At 40.1% G+C, this 25,620-nt stretch overlaps 1 pseudogene across 1 annotated transcript in view; it reads left to right on the top strand.

The window, feature by feature from the left end:
• Nucleotides 1-529: 529 nt before the first annotated feature.
• Nucleotides 530-25,620, top strand: part of LOC149248268 (uncharacterized) — a 234,804-nt pseudogene continuing 209,713 nt past the window's right edge. The window contains exon 1 of the transcript XR_016266661.1: nucleotides 530-872. The product of XR_016266661.1 is annotated as an uncharacterized LOC149248268 (transcript). The remainder of the gene's footprint in view (nucleotides 873-25,620) is intronic.

Below are 25,620 nucleotides of genomic sequence, written 5' to 3'. Positions count from 1 at the left end.
CCAAACCCAAACTAATATAGTTTTGGCCAAAAAAACCATTTCAATATCCACTGCAAACATAAATAATAAAAATAAAACTACCATTTAATTATTAATACAATACTAAATACAATATGCAAATTAATTACTATTATAATAAATGAGAGGATAAAGATTATTTTGAATAAAATCTCAATTACTATTATGACACCTAAAAAAGCAAAGATCATTAAATGATAGTGTAAAATTTAATGTCAACGATATATTCTCAATTGTAATTAGGTTTTAAAAATTAAAATCTATTTCAAATTAGTTATCTACCTTTTATTTTTTTAATTGAAAATTTATAATATATGTACTTGTAATAATTATTTTTTATAAAATATTTTAACTACTTTATCCTTTATATTGTTTTTCACACCATGACACTCACACTTTCCCGATTCAAACATTATTTTAAGAAACATCGTTGATGATTTCAATTATAAAATCTCATTGACAAATTCAAATATCCTTTTCTTGAAGCAGATTATGACAAATTCTAGAATCAAAGACTACTCACAATTCAAGCATCCTTTCCTTGAAACATACGCTGTATACCAGTCAGTGACCTCGTTGCCTCAGGAAAAACGTGTGCAATATTACATTTCATCCTACGTGGCTGCCATCACGGCAGCTACGCGTGTCATTTTGCCCTACTCTCGCATTTCAGGTATCAACCTTATGAGCAGGCAGAACGAAAAGAGTTTGTTGCGTGTCCTGCGAGTCTGTCCAACAAATTCAAATCCTTCTTCCCTGATACGAATTTCGTTCATAGGCATCCGTTCAGGCTCGTCATGGTGCTTTTGTGTTCGGTTTCAGTCTCAGAAACAGTGGATGAACAACCAATTGTGGTAAACTTCGGCCAAATTAATTAGCTAAGGTGCCCTTTTGATATCCCTGATAATTAATTTCTTTCATTTGCCGTTTTTTTTTTCCATTCTGGGTTTAATTTAGCAAAAATCTCTCAATAAAACCCTTGTTTAAAGCTGATTATGCAGAGAAAATCTTCTTTAAACACGATTTATCCGAAGAATCGCTTGATAAAACTTTAATTATCTCGATAAAACCTCCTCGGCTAAGCATGGATATCTGTATAAACCCTATACACAGAGCGTGCGCTCATTGGAAGCTGAATCGTTCGGAGAAATCCATGGTGAAGCGTTGATAATCTGAACAAACCTTTCATAAAGCCTTCATTATTCCATAGAATGCCTTTTTCTTAAAGTCGAAAATGCCAGGGAAAGCCAATGCGAAGCTCGAATTTTTCGATGAAGCCTTGGCAATGTCTTAATCTTCCAGGGAAAATTCAAAACTCTACATTAAATCTGAAGTACCCAGACGAAACCCGAGGTGTAGCATAATTATCCAAGAAATCCTTGGTAAAACTTAATTATCTAGACAAAACCCTCGGTTTATGTTGGATTGTCCAGCGAAGCTCTTGGTTAAGCACGAAGCAACGGACGCCTTGCCAAAGACCCCGGTTCAATTTGATCTTTTGGTAAGGATCCATTTCCATGTGCAAAAGGCTTCGAGTTCAAGTTCATTAAGGAACCTTTTGTTAAATCTGAATTATTGCGAGAAAGACCTCAGTTGAACCAAAATTATTTGAAAAAAAAATCTTTTCTTAAGACCTTAAATTAACGTATTCTTCTTGGCGTAACTGTGTAAATTGAGAACTGTGATAAGCTAAGATCCTAAGGTACTTGCGGCTTTACTAGTTAAAAAATATCCGGATTGTGCATTGGTGGTTTTAACTTTTGGGGTATGGAATGTATGTGCACGTGACTGAGGTTGTGTTTGTTACTCTGAGCATGGTTTAGTGGCCTATTCTGTGTGCAAATCCATGTCCAAAACCCGAGTTTTTGAACTATGAAAAATGTTGCTTCTGCTGGGGGACATACCATGTGTGTGTGAATGCATGGCATCTGTACTGGCATGACCTTGTAGTATGATCGTTTGCTGGCGACTTGTTAGTTTCTAACCATTAGATGATTAGAAAAAGGGCCGTGGTTAACTATTAGACGTAATATACTCGGACTAGGAAAAAAAATTGTAGCCATGACTCCAAATTTATCTTTTTGAAAAATAATCACTGAGGATCATGGTTTTGTGTTGTCTAATGGCAGAACAGGTTAGACCTCGTACATTGGTTGGCTTGAGGGAAGTCAATGTTAGATTGGGGAGTCCCTAGACACTTGAGGGAAGTCAATGTTAGACTGGGAGTCCCTAGACAATCACGAAGTCTGAGACCATATTCTTATGAGTTGTCATCCTTATCTGCTGATGAGGTGTTGTTATTATCCACTGATGAATTGTCAGTGAGATCTAGCTCTAGAGGTGGTTAATGACATGTATTATAAATTGATATCGTGATATGAATACATATGTTGAGAATGGCTTAAAGCCTTTTCCACCAATATCTTGTCTTGCTTGTTGTATTTCTGAACAGTCAGCTAGTTACCAATTGTTTAAAGGTTTTCTTGTGGCTACTAGACTATTAAAACACGTGATGTGGGGTCCATTGTGCTAAATCATGATTCATTCTTGATAGTTTTTGCACATGTCTAAATCACATTTTAAACTCTAAGGGCTCAAACCTTTGATTGGGTACCTTTTTTCTCCCTTGAAAGCATAGTTCATCATTACATAGGTAAATTACCTATGGTCCTGCCTTCACAGGGCAAACTGGCCCATGAAAAGTTAGACACATAGTAGCTTTTTGTCACATGTGAATGGCCCATAATGGGCAATACTACACATATGCTTTAAGGGAGTTTGGAACATGGTGGGTGGACTGACATGCATCTAATCTCATCATTGAATGTTGGACCGCAACACTGTTGGCTTGATTGAGTGCCTTAAAACACATTTGCCAATTAAGAGGCAGACATGGGGTGCAAATCTGCATCTGAGGAAGCTTCCTTTGACTCTTAGTCGAGTATCCACCACTTGTTAAGAGGTGGGACACCATTTACACTGCCTTTAGTGTGTGACCACCTGGCCCGACTGAATGGCCTTGACGGGTCCGCTGCTTATCAATGGCTTCCTTACAGGGAGCATGTCAGCCATTTTTTTAAGGGATTGAACCCTGCTGGGGCTTATAACACTATCCTGCTTTTACTGAACCAGTTGTCCTCTTGTGGCTGGGGGTAAATTGCTTGATTGATCTTTTATCATCCTCTTTCCTTCAACGGTATCAACTTGGGTCAACTTCTTTACATGTACTTTGTGGCAACTGTGCAGATGCTACATTTGGTCTTTTGTAGGATGGCATGCTGCAAGTGATAATAAATACATACTATGTAACTAAACTGTCTCAATGAACCTCATGGCACAGTAAATGACTACTCTGCTTTATACTTGAAGTAGTCCTTTCTCTCCTTTTTGATGCAGCCTTTAAAAATTCTCTTTCTATTGGGAAAGGATTGGTATAAGTTTTTGGAGACTTCAAAGAAGGATTGCGCCTTTTGAATTTTAAGTTGGTGGTTAATCTCTTTAATATAGAGTACTTTTCTGAATAGTTTGATGTATTCTGTTTACCTTGAAGATGAAATAGAGCATGGTCAAGTTTTGGAAAACTCTGAATGAATAAAGTACTTTTGAGTAGTTTTGGCAGGTCTTTTCAATCTGGAAAAGGATGACCTTATTAGTTACAAATATATAGCACATCATTGTTGGGATGAGAGTTTTAAAATCTATGTAAATTTGTTTCTGTTTGACATGCCGTAATCATATGTCATAATATTTTTCCAGTAAATAAATGTTTTTTGTCTTCTCATTATAATACAGCATAATACATGGTTTTCATATAAAAGATGAGGGTATTATATTACTGTTTCTCTTTACTACCAGTCTTTATCCAATAGCTTTTGGTATCAGATGAATACCAGATTACTATAATACTGTAACTACCTTGCCTTTTGTCTAAGGTGTGAGCCACAAAAATCTTCTGCTGATCCTACTATAGTAACGGATAAAAGCTTCGAAAAATAAACAAACCTTCAGAGTTTGTAAAAACTACTCATCTCGCTACTACTATCATAGCTATCGTTGCCATCATTTGAGAACAAAAATAACAGACTGCTTGAAACCATGCCAAACAACTGAGCTGGGTAGGATGGATTTTCCTTATTGCAGCTTCCAAAATTGGCAAGGATCCTTGTATCAGGAAAGTCCATCCTGGTTGGGTTTCTTGTGCCTCTAACTTTAGGTTTTTCTATTGTACTCTTGGGTGATGCTTTTTGCACTCCCCTTATTGCTATTTTGGTATGCTGTACTTTCCAGTCTTATTATTCTGGTCATTGGTGGGCATTAATATAATTCCATTCCATTCATTTAATTTCTGATTGATTTTGGAGTGTTGATTGAGCTCTCCGTACCAAGATTCTTTTATTTCCCTCCAACCAAATCTTCCAACCTTGTCTATAAGGGACATGCTTCTTTATGGACTATGAAAGGGTTTCTTTTTTGGCTCTTCCAAGTCCTTGGACCACCTGGAAGGGTTTTTCCATCTTTACTTCTCAAAATTCTTCTCCCTTCCGAGGGATCTTCAAAGTAGCACTTTATTATTGCCATCCTTCTCTTTCAAGTACTTTTTCTTTTTCCAGGTTTTCAAAATCCATCAAGTGGGGTCCTTGCCCCAATGAGTCCTTTCAAAATATCTCAGATTTCCTGTCTCCAATTTCCCAAAAGGTGTAATTCTGAATTAGGTTTATAGCTTTTGTTGTGCGCTTCCAAAGGAAGGATCCACTTAGTAGATTGCCCCATTGGAGAATGTCTCTTGTTGCTGCAAAATCTAGCAGGTCTTGGAGAGGGATACCCGACAAGGGTTTTTCCATCTTTACTTCTCAAAATTCTTCTCCCTTCCGAGGGATCTTCAAAGTAGCACTTTATTATTGCCATCCTTCTCTTTCAAGTACTTTTTCTTTTTCCAGGTCTTCAAAATCCATCAAGTGGGGTCCTTGCCCCAATGAGTCCTTTCAAAATATCTCAGATTTCCTGTCTCCAATTTCCCAAAAGGTGTAATTCTGAATTAGGTTTATAGCTTTTGTTGTGCGCTTCCAAAGGAAGGATCCACTTAGTAGATTGTCCCATTGGAGAATGTCTCTTGTTGCTGCAAAATCTAGCAGGTCTTGGAGAGGGATACCCGACAAGGCTAATACTAGACCTAAAGACAACAATGGGGTGATGGTCCACTGTCACCACAGCCAAAACCCCCGCTCTTTATGAATTTTCACCGATGGGAGGAGTCCCAGTATGTGAATAGGTCACCTAATAGGTATTCTAAGTATATGGTATATGATGAGTAGGAGGCTTCGAAGGGAAGGCTCAACTTAAGTACAAGGTTCCAAAAGAGTTACGACAATTCACTTTCCTTGGAGAGGCCAAATTTAGGCACTCAAGACCTAGGGTTTGATTAATAGGTTGAGAGTTGGGATGGCCCAAAGTCAAGGTGAGGAGAAAGGGTTTTCAACAAACAAAGGCACATGAAACCCTCAAATAAGCCCCTAAGTTGAAGCAACAACAAACTAGGGGTTACCCTAGGGAAAACAACTAGGGCAAAGAAATCTATGGATGAAATTGAAATGAATGCCTACAAAAAGAAGTGATTTTGTGGAAACCACTATTCTCTTGGCATTTAGATTCTCCAACACCAAAAAGTCACCTTGCCTAGGAATTCGCACTAAGCCTTAGTTTAAGAGCTTGGCTTTAAAGGGGTCGAATTAGGTTTAGAGAAAGAGAGATAAAGTTTTTGGATAAGAAATGAGTTTGATTGCCAACAAGGAGGCTAGTGCCTTGTTGCTTGGGAGAATGGAGTCTATGACTTGATTGGATGACCAAAAAGTTGGTAAGGAGGAAGATTTCTTGATGCCCTAGAACCAAAACCCTAGCAATTACCTACGCAATGTATTAAGGAGTTTTATGGGAGAGCTAATCAAAGTTCACCACTACGATATTCCTTCACATGTTATTCATGAGTAATGCATGCAATAATGACATCTAGATACCATTCGATCTAAGTTACCAGACACCCCCGCATGTGTTGATCTTGCGTGTCTGACACGATTTGAGCTTGACACGTGCCCGACATGAGTTTGACCGTGTCCTATTCATAGGACATCAACCCTACTGGTGTCCTAAAATTTGGACTCGTGTCCTGTGAAAAAACATCCTGAAATTGATTTATTGCCTCATTCTTATGCAATTCAGTCATAATTTTGGAGCTCTCGAAGGTTTTGAAGTGTAGCTAATGGCAGTTAAGCAATGTTAGAAGGGATTCCAAGTGTTGGGAATTGGATTTGTCTCGGCCCTAATAATGCTATTAATTGTAATGTTAAATTCTTAAAGTAAAAGTGACATTTTCCTTTATATTTCATTTTCATTCTTACTAAATTTTTAACATTACCATGATATAACTCAGGATGTTCGAGAGTGGTTTCAACCTCATTCGATTTCATATGGAGAAAGTAGAATTTTAGATCCCACTTAAAATCTTAACAGACTTAACAATTTTCAGGATATCGAGACTAGGGGAAATACAATATTTCCATTGCAGTTTGTCATGTATGAGAGTATGGAACTGGCATTTAATTAAGAGGATCAAGCCCTCTATGTACCTTGATGTTGGCGGCATTTATTGTTGAACTCCTATATCATGACCATAGTAAAAATGCGCTCGTCTCTCAAACCAAATCTTGATTTGACATGTTCAGCTTTTTCTATATTATTTTAATGCTTAGAGGGTGATGTTGGTGATGAGGATCCCAATATAGGCAATGATTTTGATGATATATAGTACTAGTTATTTGTTGTAGCATGATTTTTTAAGACTATGCCATTGGAAAATGTAACTAGTTTCAGTCTTCATAATTGTCATTATACTCATGTAATTATTGTTGATTTGGGGCAGCATCGGATGCGCTCTAGCCATGAAATTTGGTGGAGAGGTTAGGGCACATGAGATTTCCAATACCCAGAAAGGTTTTGGGAAGATTCTAAACAGTTCAGGAGATATTAAAATAATTAATATTTTTAATGGAGTCCCTAAGTCTAAACTTAGGGAAATTAAAATATTAATGTGGATTAATATAAAGTTGTGTTAGAATGGTCCAAAAGACATGGATCAAGCCAGCGCTAATCTTAGCCGTTGATTAGGGACTTAATCTCGGCCGTTGATATGTCAACAAGAAAAGTATAAGAGGAGGCTTGAGGGTCACTTGGAGAACACATCAGATGATCAGTGATTCTATTCTCTAGAGTGGGGTTTGCTAAGAGAGATAAAATCAATGATCGGAGTTGCAGTTGAGGGGCAATGAGTACAGAGAGACAAAGAGGCAGCGATTGGGAGATCAGCGCAGGAGCCAGAGAGAGTGACGCAGTAGCAGCTAGGGCTCACGCAGGGCCACGCCGAGGCAGCCAAGAGCTGCACAGTGCTTCAGAGAGGCCAGCGTAGCTGACGTAGAGGGCCAGAAGGCTAACTCAGGGCCTCTTGAGGCTGACGCAGGCCCATTCAGGGTGACACAGGGCCAGCGCTGGGCAGAGAGAGGCTTACACATTTCAGAAAGGTAGATGCTAAGGAGCTGCCAGAGGGTTTATCCGTGGTGTCAGCCAGGACATCTGTCTCAGACTGAGAGGTACTAATGCCAAGGGCATTCTTTGTTGGGTAAGCCAAATTTGGCACCCAGATTGTACTTTGAAATTGCTTAATAAGAAAGTCCTCAGATAGCTGCACCGGTTTTCCCGCATTGGGTTTTTCCGGGGACATTGGTCCAAAAATAACGGTGTCATTTTGTGTGCTTGTTTCTGTTTCCTTCAGTTGATGATCTGTAATATGTTGAGCATGCACTAGTGTTTATTTTCAGTATTTAAATTGTAAATAACTTGTTAAGTAACAGAACAAGTAGGTAGGAATAAATCGGTAAAGTGCATGGAGGGTTTCTAACTGGTAGACTTAGAAACTTCAACTTGGTATCAGAGGATGGTTGCAGATCACAGGAGAACTGAGGACATCAACCGAGCGGAGCAATAACAGCAGAAAACAGTTGTCCCAAGTGACAGAAGCTATTTCTAGTAGAGCAGCAACAAGGGAAAGGTGACGTAGTGCCAGCATCATCAAGGGCGAGCCAGCAAGAGGCAGCGTAGAGGCTAAGGGAGGCAAAGGGAGACTCACACAGAGCCACACAGAAGCTAGGAGGGCTGATGCAGTTGGCGAAGGAGGCCGGGTTGTTGGTGCCGGGGTTGCGCAGAGCCTAGGAGCTCTCACCTTCAGGTTGCTGGGGTTTTAGAAGCTGTGGGAAAATTGCAGAGTGGAGCTGGTGAGGTACTGTAATCAGAACAGTCCCTGACAGGGCAAGGCCAAGAGGAGGGAGTTGCTACTGAGGGTTTCTAGCAGAGAAATCCTGATCAGTGGTGCGATTGCACAAACGATCAGAGTAGGGGGCATCTCGACATCGGCAGAAGGATTTCCAGGAGGGAAATCGAGACAAAGAGGGAGTCACATCGAGAACTTCCAGGAGGGAAGTAGAAGAGCATCATGGCACTACACAGAGTAAGAGACCAGGACAGACTGGACTGAGCGTCAAACTTCGTAGTCTGGAAGGCTAGAATCTTATTCGTACTTGACAGAAATCGTGTCAAGCACTTCACCTTGAGGACGATAGCTATCCCAGACGACCCAACTGAGAACGACAAGTATGAGGAGGCATTAGCGAGGGCCAAGAGCATCATCCTTGACGGGGTCAAGGACCATGTAGTACCACACATTGCCGAGAAGGAAACGACAAATGAGATGTGGGAGTGTTATGAAACCAGCTCACAAAAAGATAGAAAAGAGAGATCCACGCCTTAGAATTCAGCCTCTTCGAGGGGGCAACCTCCTTTACATTACATAAATGAACAATTCTTGGATGATACAAATGACAAAACCTCCTTTCTATATATAGGAGTCTAAGGAGTCACAATATAATCCAGCCGACCTAACAATAATAATATAAAGCCACAAAAATAACAATAGAGGGATTCTATGGGGCACAGAAATAACAATATGGGGGTAATAGGGGCACAACAATATAAATAGGGGTATAACTACAATAGTAATGGGGTAATCACTAGTATTATAGGGACCCAACATGCCCCTCTCCTTCAAAAAAGTGTTGTCCTCAACGCTTGAGTAGTTCTGGATACTTCTGCATAAAATTCTCATCTTCCCATGTGGAATCTTCAGCGGATAAGTTCTTCCACTTGATAAGATACTCTGAAATTGATCGATTTCGTAGCTGTCGAGTTCTTGTTTCTGTGACTGCTTCCGGTTCCAATATAATTTTTCCTTCCTCGTCAAGTTCTGGCAATATTGTTTGAATTGGGAGCTTGTCACCTATAACCTTCTTTAAACATGAAACATGGAAAACTGGGTGCAATCGAGAAGCTGCAGGAAGCTCCAATTTGTATGCCATAGTACCAATCTTTTGCAACACCTTGTACGGACCATAATACTTTGGTGATAATTTATTATCCTTCTTAGCTTGCTTTAGGGACATTTGCTTATATGGTTGTAGCCGTAGGAATACCCAATCACCTACATCAAAACTTCTTTCACTGCGATGTTGATCTGCCTGTTGTTTCATTCTATTTTGTGCCAACACGAGGTTATCCTTTAAGAGTTGGAGGACTTGTTGTTGATGTTCGATGTGATGTTCCACTGCCTGAACCTTAGAATTTTCTCTTAAATATGATGTGATGGATGGTGGTTGATACCCATAAAGTGCCATAAATGGGGTCATTTTTGTTGCTGTATGGAAGGAAGTGTTATACCACCATTCAGCCAGAGGCAACCATTTGACCCATTGTGTCTGTTTATCAGATACAAAGCAACGAAGATATCCTTCCAAACATTTGTTTACTATCTCAGTTTGCCCATCAGATTGAGGATGATAAGATGAGCTATGAGCTAACTGAGTACCAAGACAAGAAAATAATTCTGTCCAAAAATTTCCAGTGAAAATGGGATCTCTGTCACTTACAATAATCTTTGGGTTTCCATGTAGCTTTTGAACTGTTTCCATAAATGCAGTAGAAACTGTACTGGCTTTAAATGGATGTGATAATGCACAAAAGTGTGCATACTTGGTAAGTCTGTCAACTACCACCATGATGACACTCTTTCCCTCAGACTTGGGTAAACCTGTGATAAAATCCATTGAAACCTCCTCCCAACGTTGGCTTGGAATGGATAAAGGTTGTAATAGACCTGGTGTCTTAATTGTTTCAACTTTATTTTGCTGGCAAACCAAACATTCCGCCACAAACTTTTGAATATCTGATTTAAGGCCATCCCAAAAAAATTCCTTCTTAACCCTGTGGTAAGTTTTTAAAAATCCTGAGTGCCCTCCTAAGGGAGAAGTGTGCAATTCCATAAGAATCTTTTGTTTTAGCTGGGAATTCTTACAGAGGTATAAGCGATCTTTGTACCATAACGAATCATTTTGCCAGCTAAATGTATCAGAAGTACTGGAATCTTGTTGTAGCTTTCGAATAAGTGCCCACACTTCTTCGTCATTCTTCCATTCCTCCCTTGCTTCGTTTATCCAATCTGGTTGGATAATAGAAATGGCACACAACAATGCTTCCACATCCTCATCCTTTCTTGAGAGTGCATCTGCCACCACATTTTGCTTCCCTTTTTTGTAGATGATTTCAAAGTCATAACCCAACATCTTTGTGACCCACTTTTGTTGCTCTTCAGAGGATAATCTTTGTTCTAAAAAGTATTTAAGGCTATCATGATCCGTTTTTACCTTGAAGTGTCTTCCCATTAGGTAGGGTCGCCATTTCTTAAGTGCATGGAGTATTGCCAACATTTCCTTCTCATAAATAGCTTTGCTTAAAAACTTTCCCTTGATTGGACGACTTTCAAAAGCAATGGGTCTTTCATCTTGCATTAGAACAGCACCAATTCCATTTCCTGAAGCATCACATTCCACAATAAAGGTTTTTGTGAAGTCCGGTGTAGCTAAGACCGGTGCTTGGCACATTGCCTCTTTAAGATGTTCAAAGGCCTTTGTTGCTTCCGAAGTCCATGAAAATGAATCTTTCTTCAATAATGTTGTTAGAGGTGCTGCTATTCTCCCATAATTCTTAACAAACTTGCGATAATACCCTGTCAACCCAAGAAATCCTCGCAGATGCTTTATGGATGTGGGGATTTTCCATTCCTTAATGGCTTTAATTTTGCTAGGGTCTACCTTAACTCCTTCATGAGATACAATATGACCCAAATATTCCACCTCCTGGACTCCAAAGAAACATTTGGATCTTTTTGCATATAATTGTTTCTCCTCCAATAGTTGTAGCACCCTGTCAACATGTTCAACATGATCCTTCCAAGACTTGCTGTAGATTAGTATATCATCAAAAAATACTAACACAAATTTTCTAAGGAATGGTTTGAAAATTGAATTCATCAAACCTTGAAATGTTGAAGGTGCATTGGTAAGGCCAAAAGGCATGACCAAAAATTCATAATGACCCTCATGAGTTCTAAATGCTGTTTTCGGAATGTCTTCAATCTTCATTCTGATTTGATGATATCCCGAACGAAGATCCAACTTGGTGAAGTAAATTGATCCATGCAATTCATCCAGTAATTCATCAATAACAGGAATGGGGAACTTATCTTTAATAGTGAGCTTGTTGAGCTCCCTATAATCTGGACACATGCGCCATGATCCATCCTTCTTGTGCACCAATACTACTGGAGCTGAGAAAGAACTTTGACTCGGTTGAATTATACCAGCCTCTAGCATTTCTGCAACCATACGTTCAATTTCACTTTTTTGGACATAGGGATATCTGTACGGCCTGATGTTTGGAGGAACACTTCCTGGAATCAGATGAATAGCATGATCATGATCACGCATAGGTGGGAGACCTTTGGGAGTCTCAAATACCTTGGAATGATTGTCCAGGACTTTTTGGAGATCTGGAGAAATAGATGATTCCAATGTGGAAACATCTAGCGAACATAATTGTGCAATTACACCTCTTTGCTCCTTTTTTAGAAGCTTTGTCATGCCATTAGAGCTGATTATCTTTCCTGGTTTCCCTGCAATACCCCTTAATTCAACTTCCTTTCCTTCCACAGAAAATTTCATGAAAAGTTCTTGAAAATTAAAAGCTATTGTACCCAAGGATTGTAGCCATTGGACTCCTAGTACAACATCAGCACCTCCCATTGGAATGGAAAGCATTGGGCTAGTCAATACATATTCTCCCATGGATAGCTTGATATTATGGCACTTTCCAGAACAATTTATTGTTCCTCCATTTGCAATCATCACTTGACACTCTGGTGCTGGATATAGGAAGCAATTCAATTCTTTTGCTACCCTACAATGAATAAAATTGTGGGTGCTTCCTGAATCAATCAACACTATTACCTTTTTCTTCTTGATTTGTCCTTCTATCTTGATGGTTTGAGGAGTGGTAATTCCCGCCAATGCATTACAAGATATGGTCGGATTTATTTGTTCTTCATCTAGGCTTTGTTCCTGGAATATATCCTCTTCTTTTGACCTTTCTTGCTCCTTTTCTTCTTCCTCTTCACAATCTATGTAGAATAATTTCTTCTCAGCACACTTATGACCTTTTGTGTATTTGCTATCACAATTGTAACAAAGCCCTTTTGCTCTTTTTTCTTCCAATTGTTGTGGTGTCAACCTTGTAGGTTGTGGAAGACTATGGGCAACAACACTTCCGTCTTTATAGTTGTGAATGGTATGCTTCCTAGTTGCCATAATTTTGCTTTCCATTTTTCTTGCTAACCTGAATGCCTTCTCTAATGAATCAGGTTCCCAAAGGCGCACATCATGTTGGATATTATCCTTTAAAGACCCTATGAACACATCAATCCTATGCTCCTCTGGAATATCTTTTACCCTTATGTTCAATTTTTGGAACTCCTCAATGTGCTCCATTATTGAACCCTTTTGTTTGAGACTTATCAATTGGCTAAAAAAAGTGTTGCTTTTTGTATCCTCATAATGTGCTATCAATTCTTCCGTAAAAATTGCCCAAGTGATAAATTGTTTACGAGAACAAAGCCATTGATACCATACAAACTGATTTGGTTCCAAATATAAAGTTGCCATACGTACCTTTTGTGTGTTTTGCACATTATTGAGATCGAAGAATTGCTCCATCTGTAATATCCATGTGGCGGGATCCTTGCCATCAAACTTCCTCATATCGATTTTTGGAACATGGTGAGTCTTCGATCCAACATTAGAGTCTATGGAATCATGATTAACATTTCTTTTGTTCTCATCATGAGTTTCCTTTACTACCTTTTCACCATTAGTGACCCTTTCTTGTAGCAACTTCTTCAATTCATCCATCTTATCATCCATGCCATCAATTTTAGCGTCCATGCCATTTAGCTTCCATGCCATCCATCTTAGCTTCCATGCCATCTTAGATTCATTATCTTTCACGCTTATCTTAGCTTCTGCCATCTTTATCATCCATCTTAGCTTCCATCCATCTTAGCCATGCCCTTTATCTTAGATTCCATTTCTTAGATTCCACGCCATTTATCTTAGATTCCACGCCACTTCTTAGCTTCTGTTAGCTTTTGTGAGCGTGACATTTGTTGCACTTGTTCTTGTAATTTTGATATATCATGTAGCATTTCTTCCTCTTCTTCATGAGTCATGCTAGAGCTTTCAGGTTCCTTACTAGGTGTTTGCATTTTCTTTCCTCGGGGCATCAGTTACCGATAATAATGCTTTACTATGCCCTTTGAATTCCGTTAAACCAAGCTTACACAAAAATTAAAAAAAAAACTACACACCTTTTTTCACTTTATAGAAGCCTGATATTGAATCTGATGTATCTCTGTAATTTCAGATCATCCAATTCTGAAATTGCTACCTGTAGTAGCCTTCTGCGTCCTCTTTCCAATGCCACAAGTCTGAGCCAAATTGGATTCTCCAAGGAAGAGTTATGTGAAATCTCCCACAGTGACTTGCTTTTAGACTGGTTCAGTAGAGCGAACTTGTACGACGTGCCACGAGTCACTGTTTCAACCTTTGAATCTGAAACACACATAAAAAAAACTACAGTCCGTCCTCTTTCTGTACCTTTTTACGAAATTTCAATCCGATCCCCAGAGAGAAAGTTATGACGATTTTCCCCAGGTCACCTGTTTTGAATGTAATTCAGGAGTCTGCAAAAAGACCAACTTCCTCAGATCATATCTCCGCAAATATCGCGCGAAAAGCTCTGAAATTCGGACCCAAGGTTCAGCGCGATTTCTTCTCAAATGGGTTTTTTTTGCGACTTCTGAAACGTCACAGAAAAAAAGTTATAGCGAAAATGCCACGATGACCTGTTTGGAGCAGCGAAACCCTAGAATCCAAAGCTCTGATACCAAATGTTATGAAACCAGCTCACAAAAAGATAGAAAAGAGAGATCCACGCCTTAGAATTCAGCCTCTTCGAGGGGGCAACCTCCTTTACATTACATAAATGAACAATTCTTGGATGATACAAATGACAAAACCTCCTTTCTATATATAGGAGTCTAAGGAGTCACAATATAATCCAGCCGACCTAACAATAATAATATAAAGCCACAAAAATAACAATAGAGGGATTCTATGGGGCACAGAAATAACAATATGGGGGTAATAGGGGCACAACAATATAAATAGGGGGTATAACTACAATAGTAATGGGGTAATCACTAGTATTATAGGGACCCAACAGGGAGGCCCTAAAGAAATTGTACTAGCATACTTCTATGCAGAGAAGAATGTTGCTAGAAAATCAGCCGAGGTCATATCATATGAAGAAGGGAGAACCGATTGGCGATTAACACTTTCCTTGGAGGACTGAAAGAGATCCGAGATCAGTTGACTTCCATAGAAGCCACATCAGATCAGGAATTGATGGTGAGGACAACCTTGAATGCAGTCTCAGAAGACTGGGAGGTATTTGTCCAAAGTATATTGGGCAGAGGGACACTTCCACCTTGGGATGAGATGTGGGCGGCTCTTTGCTAAGAAGAGATCAAACGACAGACAAAGGCGGGAAGCAGCAGTAAGGGGTTTAGAGTCAAAAAGGAAGAGGAGGAAGATGTTGCCCTAGCATATGAGGGAAAGCAAGAAAAGCGGAAGAAGAAGGATCTCTCCAAGATCAAGTGCTTCCACTGTGGGGAGTTGGGTCATTATGCGACCCAGTGTCCAAGGAAGAAGAGTAAGGGAGAGTCTTCCGAGACTAAGGCAGTGCCAACAAGGGTAGAGAAGGAAGTGGAGACAGATGATGTCTGTGCCATGAGTGCACACGCACCACTTGAGCGGAGGTGGGGAGACATCGAGCTGTAGTCAGATGGACTACAGGCGATGAGGGGCAAGATCCTCGAGGTACCCAGCCTCTTGGATTAGACCTTGCTACGGGAGCCCTGAAGAGGAGTAGCAACACTGGCTGATGTGAGTAGAGACGGATGCAGATAAAGCGGTAGAGAGGGCTACAGTGCAGGATTCCCAGGACAACGCAAGGCTAGTAGGTTGCAACAGTGCGAGATGCATGGGAGTGTTGCACCAGTGCGAGGTACAGGGAGTTGTTGCAGCAGCACAAAAGTTAGAGAGGGAGCACTTGTTGGCGACAAAGGGAGCTTCAACATCAGGAGGGTCTCTGGCCCAACAAAGAGGTCAAAATTGAGAGATCAATTACTTACTTCTCAGTAACTGAGTTGCAGTGCAGCAGTGGGCAGCACGATGCATCATGATGAGAGGAGATGTAGTGCAGATGCAGCAGTGGCAGTGGCAGAGCCATGGGCAGCAGCACGGATGCAAAGGGAGTTGTCATACAGATGCAGCAGTGGCAGTTGCAGAACCATGGGCAGCAGTACAGGATATAGTAGTGCAGAGGATGGTGGGCAGCAGACCTAGCATCAACACAGGGACTGATACTGGATGATCAGAGTAATACTCAGTGAGGAGTATTGCTAGAGCACAGTCCTCGCTAAGAGGGAGTGTTGATTTGGGGTTGCATCGGATGTGCTCTAGCCACGAAATTTGGTGGAGAGGTTAGGGCACATGAGATCTCCAATACCCAGAAAGGGTTTGGGCAGATTCTAAACAGTTGAAGAAGTATTAAAATAATTAATATTTTTAATGGGGAAATTAAAATATTAATGTGGATAACCTAAAACTGTGTTCGAATGGTCCAAAAGACATAGATCAAGCCATATCTAATCTTAGTCATTGATTAGGGACTTAATCTCGGCCGTTGATTTGTCAATGAGAAAAGTATAAGAGGAGGCTTGAGGGTCACTTGGAGAACACACCAGATGACAATCATTCTATTCTCTAGAGCGGGGTTTGCTAAGAGAGATAGAATCAGTGATCGGAGTTGCAGCTGAGGGGCAGTTAGTACAGAGAGACAAAGAGGCAGAGATAGTGCCGGGAGATTAGCGCAGGAGCCAAAGAGTGACGCAGTAGTAGCCAAGGCTCACGCAGGGCTACACAGAGGTAGCTAGGGGCTGCGCAGTGCTTCAGAGAGGCCAGCGTCGCTGACGCAGAGGGCCAGAAGGCTGACGCAGGGCCTTCTGAGGCTGACACAGGCCCATTCAGGGTGACGCAGGGCCAGCGCTGGGCAGAGAGAGGCTGACATAGTCTAGAAAGGCAGACGCTGGGGTCTCTGGGGCAGATTGGTGCTGAGGAGATGCCAGAGGGTTTATTCGGGGTTTCAGCCGGGACATTTGTCTCAGACTAAGAGGTACCACTGCCAAGGGCATTCTCTGTTGGGTAAGCCGGATTTGGCACCCAGATTGTACTCTGAAATTGCTTAATAAGAAAACCCTCAGTTAGCTGCACCGATTTTCCCTCGTTGGGTTTGTCGAGGGACATTGCTCCAAAAATAATGGTGTCATTTTGTCTGTTTGTTTCTGTTTCCTTTAGTTGATGATCTATAATATGTTGAGCATGCACTAGTGTTTATTTTCAGTATTTACATTGTAAATAACTTGTTAAGTATCGGAACAAGTAGGTAGGAATAAATTAGTAAAGTGCATGGAGGGTTTCTAACTGGTAGACTTAGAAACTTTAGCAATTATGTATATCTTATGTTACAAGAAAAAGAAGAAAGAAAAATAATATTTTTAAGCATGGGTTTCATGCTTCGTTTTATTGATCATCTAGGTCAAGCATGCATTTCATGCGCCTAGGGTTTGTCAAGTCAAAAGAATAGTTTTCTCAAGTTAAGAGAGTCCTTGTCATTTGTATAAGACACTATTGGGCAAGTTGTAACATGTAAAAGATATTATTTTGAGCCTAGAATGTCCTTATGAGCTTACAAGCACAAGTCGACCCTGCTAAAAGAAGTCGGCCCAGTTTGAGGCTATTCGACCTCATGAGAAGGCTATATATAAGAAGAACTCGACCTCATTTGACACACACTTTTGTAGTTCGATCTCAAGAAATAAAAAGAAGACAAGAAGGAGCGAAGACTTAGAAGAAGAGAGCATCTCAAGGAGACAACCAAAATTTGATTTTTGTGACTATCTTTCTCTCACATGTGTGAAAGATCTAGGGTTTTTGTTGCTGCCACAAACGTCGAGATTGCAGATCTACTTACAGGCTTGAAAATTTGCAAGAAGGTCAAGACTTGAAGCCAAAAGTCTAGAAGAAAGGAAGAAAATTAAAGCGAAGGAGACCTATATTTGATCTCTTCTACCTATTAGAAAATTAGAAAGGTAGAAAGATTTTCTCTCGTTGATAACTACTTGAAATTTCTTTGAATTATTATTATCTTTCTTATGTTCTTTTATCTTACTTCATCAAGCAATTACCAAAACTAAAACACGAAGATCAAGGACACCAAATGTAGGCACACAGCCAGGAAAAACCCCTATGTAGGGGAAAACGCAGTAAATAACTCTTCCTTCAGTAATTCAAATGAGATAGACCAAGACCCTAGACCAACATACCTTCCTCCTCCACCAAGTCAATTTTTCAACATGTTTTAGCCAATGTTCCACCAAGGTTTGGGACGAGGGGGTGAGGGAGCGAGGATACGCGGGAGCGACCTATGCAAAAGCTCCCCACCAATTTTTAGGAAACGTGGGGGGACGTTAGGGTCTTAAAAACTTATAAATATAAAATATAATTTATAAATTGAGTCCACTATGACAATTGGGTTTGAATTGAAAAGCTGCAAAGCATGATCATTGATATGAATATCATTATCTAATATCATATAAATTTAAAATTCTAATTTATAATCATACATCATACATTATGATTAAAGTTTAAACCATATTGATGTTCCACTTCCTACTATGAACATTGAATACTAAACAATGAATATTGACATAAAATTATAAAAGTCAAGTCTAATACATCATACATCAAGAGTCAAAATTTTATAGAATTATAAAAGACTAAAGTCAAGTCTGATACATGAAGAGTCAAAATTTTATAGAGTCAGAATTACATAAGAACATCAACATATCAAAAGATAAACGAGCATAATTTTGCTCAAGCCTTAAGGTAATGCCCTGCTAGTCTCTGCATCCAGTTGTTGCATGAATAAATCAGGATCAACCATATCACCATTTGAATCACTAGCATTCTCAAACATGCTAAGTGGCATACCAACCAACCCCATCTGTCTCTCATCAAGTCTCTCCTCCATATCTACCTGTGCATCATCCTTTGGATCAACATCCCATCGTGTTGCTGGTCCCTTCAAATACTCAGGTGTCTTCCTATGCTCAAGACATAAGGCACTGTGCACAACAACTAACTTCTTCGCTCTTTTAGAGGTAATCTTGTTCCTCTTGATAGAGTGGATGAAGCTATATGTGGACCAATTCCTCTTTGTTGCAGAGGAACTAGGAACGTCTTGCGAATGGAGTGAGGGCTAGGGCGAATGATGAATTAAATTGATTAAAAAACGAATTGAAACCCTAAAATATTTAAACTAATGTTAAATTTTAATTATAAACAAAATTTTATCTAAAAAAATCAGGCCCCTCGACCCCCCACACCCCCCCGACCCCTAACGATTCCCTTTTAGGAAACGACTCCTCAACACAAGGAAACGACCCCCTGGTGCGTACCCTATTTTTTGGGAGTGTGGATAAGATTTCATCAATGCACCCAAAAACAGTAAAAGGGAGCGAAGACATCTGGATAGATATCAGGCCTTAGTAGCTCAGGATGGGGAACCTTCCAGTTTTCAGGAGGCAACTCAACATCAAGTTTGGATGGATGCGATGGTAGAGGAATACAACTCTATAATGGTGAATGATGTCTGGGAAGTAGTGCCTCGGCCTTAGGACATATCAGTGGTAGGTTCGAGATGGATCTACAAGATCAAATATGCTGCAGACAATGGTGTGGAAAAATACAAAGCCAAGTTTGTGGCTAAGGGGTATGCTCAGAAGCAAGGAATAGATTATGAAGAGACCTTCACCCCAGTCGCCAGGGATACATTTATTAGAACCGTGATACCCCTTGCAGCACAAATGGGGTGGGAGATTCATCAGATGGATGTCAAAACGACATTCTTGAACGGAGTGATAGAAGAGGAAGTATACATTGAACAACCAAAAGGATTTGAGACACATGAAAAGAAATCTCATGTATGCAGATTGAAGAAGCCTTATATGGGCTCAAACAGGCACCTAGAGCATGGTATGGTCGAATTGATGGTTACTTGCAGAAGATGGGGTTCGTCAAGAGTGACGTAGATCCAAACCTCTACTAGCTGGTTGTAGAGAATGAACCTCTAATCCTAGTATTATATGTGGATGATCTCTTCCTAACAGGATCATCCAGGCTCATCAAGGACTGCAAGAAGAATCTAGCCACAAAATTTGACATGAAGGATTTGGGACATGTGCATTATTTCCTGGGGTTGGAAGTTTGGTAACAAAAGAGGGAGATCTTCCTTGGACAAGGGAGATATGCTACAGAAATTCTAAAGAGATTTAGGATGCAGGGCTGTAGGCCCTATGGCTACTCCAATGATCACCAACTAGAAGAAAATTGATGCATCAAAAGACAAGGATGTTGATCCCACCTTATGCAGGCAACTCATAGGGTCCTTGATGTATCTGGTCAATACTAGGCCAGACATTTGTTACACTGTCAACACCCTTAGTCAGTTCATGGTGGAACCGAAGAGGGCACACTGGGCAGCAGCCAAACATGTTCTCAGATATATATAGGGAACAATCGAGTATGGACTCTTATACACCAGAAGCAATGATATCAGGTTGAGTGGGTTTACTGATGTAGATTGGGTTGGAAGTTTAGTAGATCGGAAAAGTACCTCTGGGTACTATTTCAACATTGGATCGGGGATGACCACCTGGTGCAGTAGGAAACAAAAAACCGTAGCTCTGAGCTCAGCCGAAGCAGAATATATGGCTGCTAGCACAACTTCGTGTGAAGCCATATGGCTTAGAAAATTGCTTGTAAACCTATTCGGAAGAAGGATGGAAGCAACCGGGATCATGTGTGATAATCAGAGTTGCATCAAGCTCTCTAAGAATCCAATATTTCATGATCAGTCAAAGCACATTGATATTCGGTGTCACTTTGTCGGATATTGTGTGCAACGAGGAGCTATTGTAATGACCCATCTACCAGTATAAACGAAATGTGAATTATTAGCATGTAGATGATGCATGCATATGATAGCTACACATGCATGTGTCTCCTACACTGCACTAGTAGTCATATTAAATTACAAAGACATTTTAAGCAGAGGATAAATGATGTAATTGTTGAAGATATTAAATAAATATCTAACTCACAAAAAATAATATCCTGGAATATGTATTTTAGTATGTGTCATTATCATAATAAGTAACCATAGAACATTATCCAAAGGTTCTAAATTTAAATTACTAAAGTTTTAAAAGGAGTATATTGTTATAAAAGAAGTAACTTTATACTAAAGGTTAAACATTAAAAGTTATAATATAATAAAATATTAAATAAATATTAATCACAAAAACACTACGTAAGTGATGAGTGTCAATAAAACATGACTCCCTCTTTAATTCACAGTAAGGAGCCACGTAATAAGACAGGGGGCACACAGCCAAGGCAATGAAAGATAAATAAGCGGTGGTTCTAAGAAATAAAAGGGAGAAGGGAGTAGGACTGAACGGGTGGATTTTTTTGCTGCTTGGGAGCATAGTACTGAAGGGAGGAAGGAGAAATAGGAAGGAGACAGAAAGGAGTCTTGATTGTACTGGAGTTTTTGGGCACGGGGGATTAGTTTGCTTCAATTGGAAAGCATTCTGAGACTGAGTACCTAGGTTGTACCCAATTCGACAGGGAGGTTTTGACCGTTTTGGTAACGCGGCCGGAACAAGATTTGCAGCAGAGAAGACAGGTTGGTATTCATTAGATAAATCATTTAAATTCTGTATTTAAATTACATATTCTGGTATTTTGAATTTAGGGCTCTTACATTTGGTATCAGAGCTTTTTTTTTTAAACTCTGTCGGACCTTACGATCTTCGTATTCTGCTGTTTGCACGAACTCCAAAGGATTCTTGTATTTAAATTACATATTTTGGTATTTTGAATTTAGGGCTCTTACAACGGTGCAGTTGAGCTACACTCCTACAGGAGAACAGGTGGTGGACATCCTTACCAAGGCCCTTGGAAGAACCAAGTTCGCTTATTTCAGGGAGAAGATGGGGATGGTAAAGAATCCATTTCAGTAGTAGAAATGGATAAGTATCAGGTGTTGCAGTGTTATGAGCAGCATGATGCAACATTTGAGAGAAAGTTGTAGTGCAGATGCAGCGTTGGGAAGAAGGACCAGCAACATCGCGGATGCAGAGGGAGCTGCAGTACAAATGTAGCAATGGCAGTGGTAGAGCCATGGGCAGTAGTACAGTTGTAGCAGTGGCAGTGGTAGAGCCATGGGCAGGAGTATAGGAGGCAACAGTGTAGAGGATGTTGGGCAGTAGGCCAAGCATCAACACAGGTACCGGTGCACGCTGATTAGGATGATGCTCAGTGGTGGAGCATTACTAGAGCACATTCCTCGCTAAGAGGGAGTGTTGATTTGGGGTAGCATCAGATGCGCTCTAGCCATGAAATTTGGTGGAGAGGCTAAAGCACATGAGATCTCCTAAACTCAAAAATCGTTTTGGAAAGTTCCATCCGGATGAGGAGTTATTAAAATAATTAATATTTTTAATGAGTTCCTAAGTCTCAACTTAGGAAAATAAAAATATTAATGGATATTAATAGAGATAAGGATGAGAAGCTTCTAAGAGATAAGGATCAAGTCTATTTTAATCTTAGCCATTGATTAGGGACTTAATCTTGGCCGCTGATTCATCAACAGGAAAAGTATAAAAGAAGACTTGAGGGTCAGTTGGAGATATACTAAGGGAGACCAGTCAGTTCGATTTCTAGAGCGGGGCTTGCTGAGAAATTCGAACTAGTGGTCTGAATTGCAGTGAGAGGTGGTGGGTATATAGCAGAGAGGTTGGGATAGTGCCTGAGGACCAGCGCAGAGATCCGGAAGGCAGAAGCAGAGCCAAACAAAAAGACGCAAACGCTGCTGGATTGCGCAGTAACTGGAGGGCCTGCGTGGGTGACACAAAGAGGCCAAGTGCTGATGCAGTGAGGCAGAGAGCTGACACAAAAGGGTCTGGGAGCTGCGCAGAGGCTAGCTAGGCTGACGCTAAGCCTAGGGGAAGCACCAGAGGATTTTTGTGGTTATCTTTGTTGGGTAAGCCAGTTGGAACTTGGCACCCTAGTTGTAGTCAAGAAAGATGATTAATAAAACCCTCCTCTGCTGCACCAGTTTTCCCACATTGGGTTTTTCTGGGGGCAATTGTCCAAAATAACTGTGTCGATGTGTTTGATTCTTGTGAATGTATTTGTTTCTGTATAATGGTGTGATATCTGCAGTAGAATTTATTTTAATATTTACTGAAGGGATTTTGTAAATAACTTATTGGAAAATAAGTAGGTAAAATAAATCAGTTGCTGCAGTAATAAAATTTCTGTTTAGAAATTTTCACAAGGACAATGCAGAGACCTGGGATGACTCAGTGGCACGTTTGGGACCCCGGTGTTACTGATGGTGATAGGGGTGATCAGCAGATAGAGGAAGTGCTGGTTCAAGCATTGCTTGAGGACAAACAATTTTTTGCGGTGTGGACTGTAATATCCCCAATTTTGATTTTCAACATTAGAGATGAATTTGGGGAGAGGACGTAATTTTGACACCGGGACTTAGGAGGAAAAGAGAATATTGTGGCTCTAGTGGAAAGTGGGGACCACAAGAAAGAAAAATTCGACCCAAGGAAGGAACTCACACCCTTGGAAGAGAGAGGAAAGGGAAGGGAGTGCGAGTTAGGACAGAGAGAGAGAGGGTGGGGACCACAAGGAGAGAAGGAGCCATGAATTATAAATAGATCAAGAGACACTCATTTGGGTCATTCATTCATCTATTCAGAAACTTGTCTTTGACATAGCACGCTTGAGTGGAAGCCAAGTCCGCAAGTGCTATTTAGCACACGAGTGTTTCCGAGCGGAGATCTCAATCCTTGCTTCGGTGGACTTCGAGTGCCATCCCAAGGAGGGAGTTCCATCCTTTTCTGATTTTTCCAGCAGTGGGAGTGTGAGTTTATGTGGAGGAGACATTAGCAGCAATGTAGGGACTGCGCAGTGCTTGGAGGTGACACACTTGGAGTCGAGGAGTGAAGGGAGTTTGGCCCTAAAACTTGAGGTGGAGAGCGGGAAAGTGTTTTGGGTCCTTTTCCAGTATTTTGGCGAAGCAACAAATGTAGCACTTGCTACAGGTTGCATCTTCTTCTTGTGGAGGAGGGCCAAGCATTTGGGGTCAATTTTGGAGCGTCAAAATTAGGACAAACCCTTTTTGGGTTTTTGACAAGGACCACAGAAATAATTTGGCAGAATTCTCTGGGCAGATTTGAGGGTTCAAACAGGGGTCCCAAGTCAGTCAGCAGCTCAAGGAGTGAAGGGATGTTTGGGCCGAAATTTCGAGGTCAACATTTGGCCAATTCTTTTGTGAGTTTTTTTGGGTTATTGGTGGAGAGCCCGGGGTTAATTTCCCGGAATTTTCTGAGAACTGAATGAGGCCCTAGCAGTGGTTTTTCACAGCCAGCAGTATATTTCTGGGCAGTTTCAGCGCAGAGAAAGGAGAGAGCAGCAACACATTTGAGAGGGACTTCTTATTGTTCATTTGTGCTTAGCTAGCTTGCCTTGAGCAAGCCTAGGTGCACTCTTTCCAGCACCTCATTGTACCCTATTCTTATTATAATAAAATAGCTCAACAACGCAGATTTCGGTGAAATTTCATGGACTGATTCATGTGTTTGATTTTCGTGGTTTTATGTCTATGTTTGCTTTGTTTATCATTGTATATTTCCATTAGGAATATTACCCATATCAACATGTATAATAAACTATCCAATGATCATAGGGGCTCCATAAGCAAGTTTACTAGCATCAAAGGATGAAATCACCAAGATAACCCAAGTATTGACATTGTCAAGATATCCATGTTTACATCAGCAATAACGTCATCAAGCGAAAGCACAACCCCTAGGCCATCAGCTTGTAAACCTGCTTTTGTGTTCAAAACCTTGAGAGTAGTGAAAAATTTCACTAGTGTAGGCCACATGCAACGTGAGGGGTAACACACTAGGCTTTTGTACGAGACATTTATGACAGTTGCATCATGCTGTGTTTTAAACTTTTAGTCCACTTGGCTCAACATGTGACAAATAACCAATGCATTATTAATTCACATATTTTGATCAAATATATACTAGGGGTTAAAACTGGGGTACTTACATGGTTGATGTTATAATTACAAGTGCTAGATGGTTAATGTTATGTGTACTAAATATTTGATACTCTAATGATTAATCTACCATGGATTGCATTTGTAGCCTCTTAAAAATGCAGTATTCAGCTACAAATAGCACAAAATCTATGTTTTCATTGTGTCTGCAACTAATTTGGTATTTTGTATGTATTTTTGAATATATATGCATTAAACTATATATCACATAAAAAACACTTCATAGATTATTTGCTACCAGTATATTTGGTAATCTACCATGGATTGCATTTGTAGCCTCTTAAAAATGCAGTATTCAGCTACAAATAGCACAAAATCTATGTTTTCATAGTGTCTGCAACTAATTTGGTATTTTGTAAGTATTTTTGAATATATATGCATTAAACTATATATCACATAAAAAACACTTCATAGATTATTTGCTACCAGTATATTTGGTAATTGACACTCCAGCGCTCCAGTTTCTGCACCCAACTACCTGGTTTCCTTCTGCTCCCAACATCACTGTGATAAAGAATACAGGTCACTCAATTTCTTTGGTATAAGAGTGCATGGCTTATCCTTTAACAACATTTCAATCGAAAGATTACAACAACAGTGATATAATGAGAGCCAAGTGAACATTTCTACTCACGGGGTTTTAATTTTCAATATTTGAGCTGACTCCCAAACCAACTGAAATAACTGAAATTGACCGCTGCTTAGATTTCTTAAGATGCTAAA

The sequence above is a fragment of the Pinus tabuliformis genome, chromosome 7, assembly GCF_031772625.1.
Source record: "Pinus tabuliformis cultivar Carrire ecotype Pingquan chromosome 7, CPIR1, whole genome shotgun sequence".
NCBI lineage: Eukaryota > Viridiplantae > Streptophyta > Pinopsida > Pinales > Pinaceae > Pinus > Pinus tabuliformis.
The sequence above is the reverse complement of the archived record's forward strand: the minus strand, read 5'-3'. Positions and strand labels throughout refer to the sequence as shown.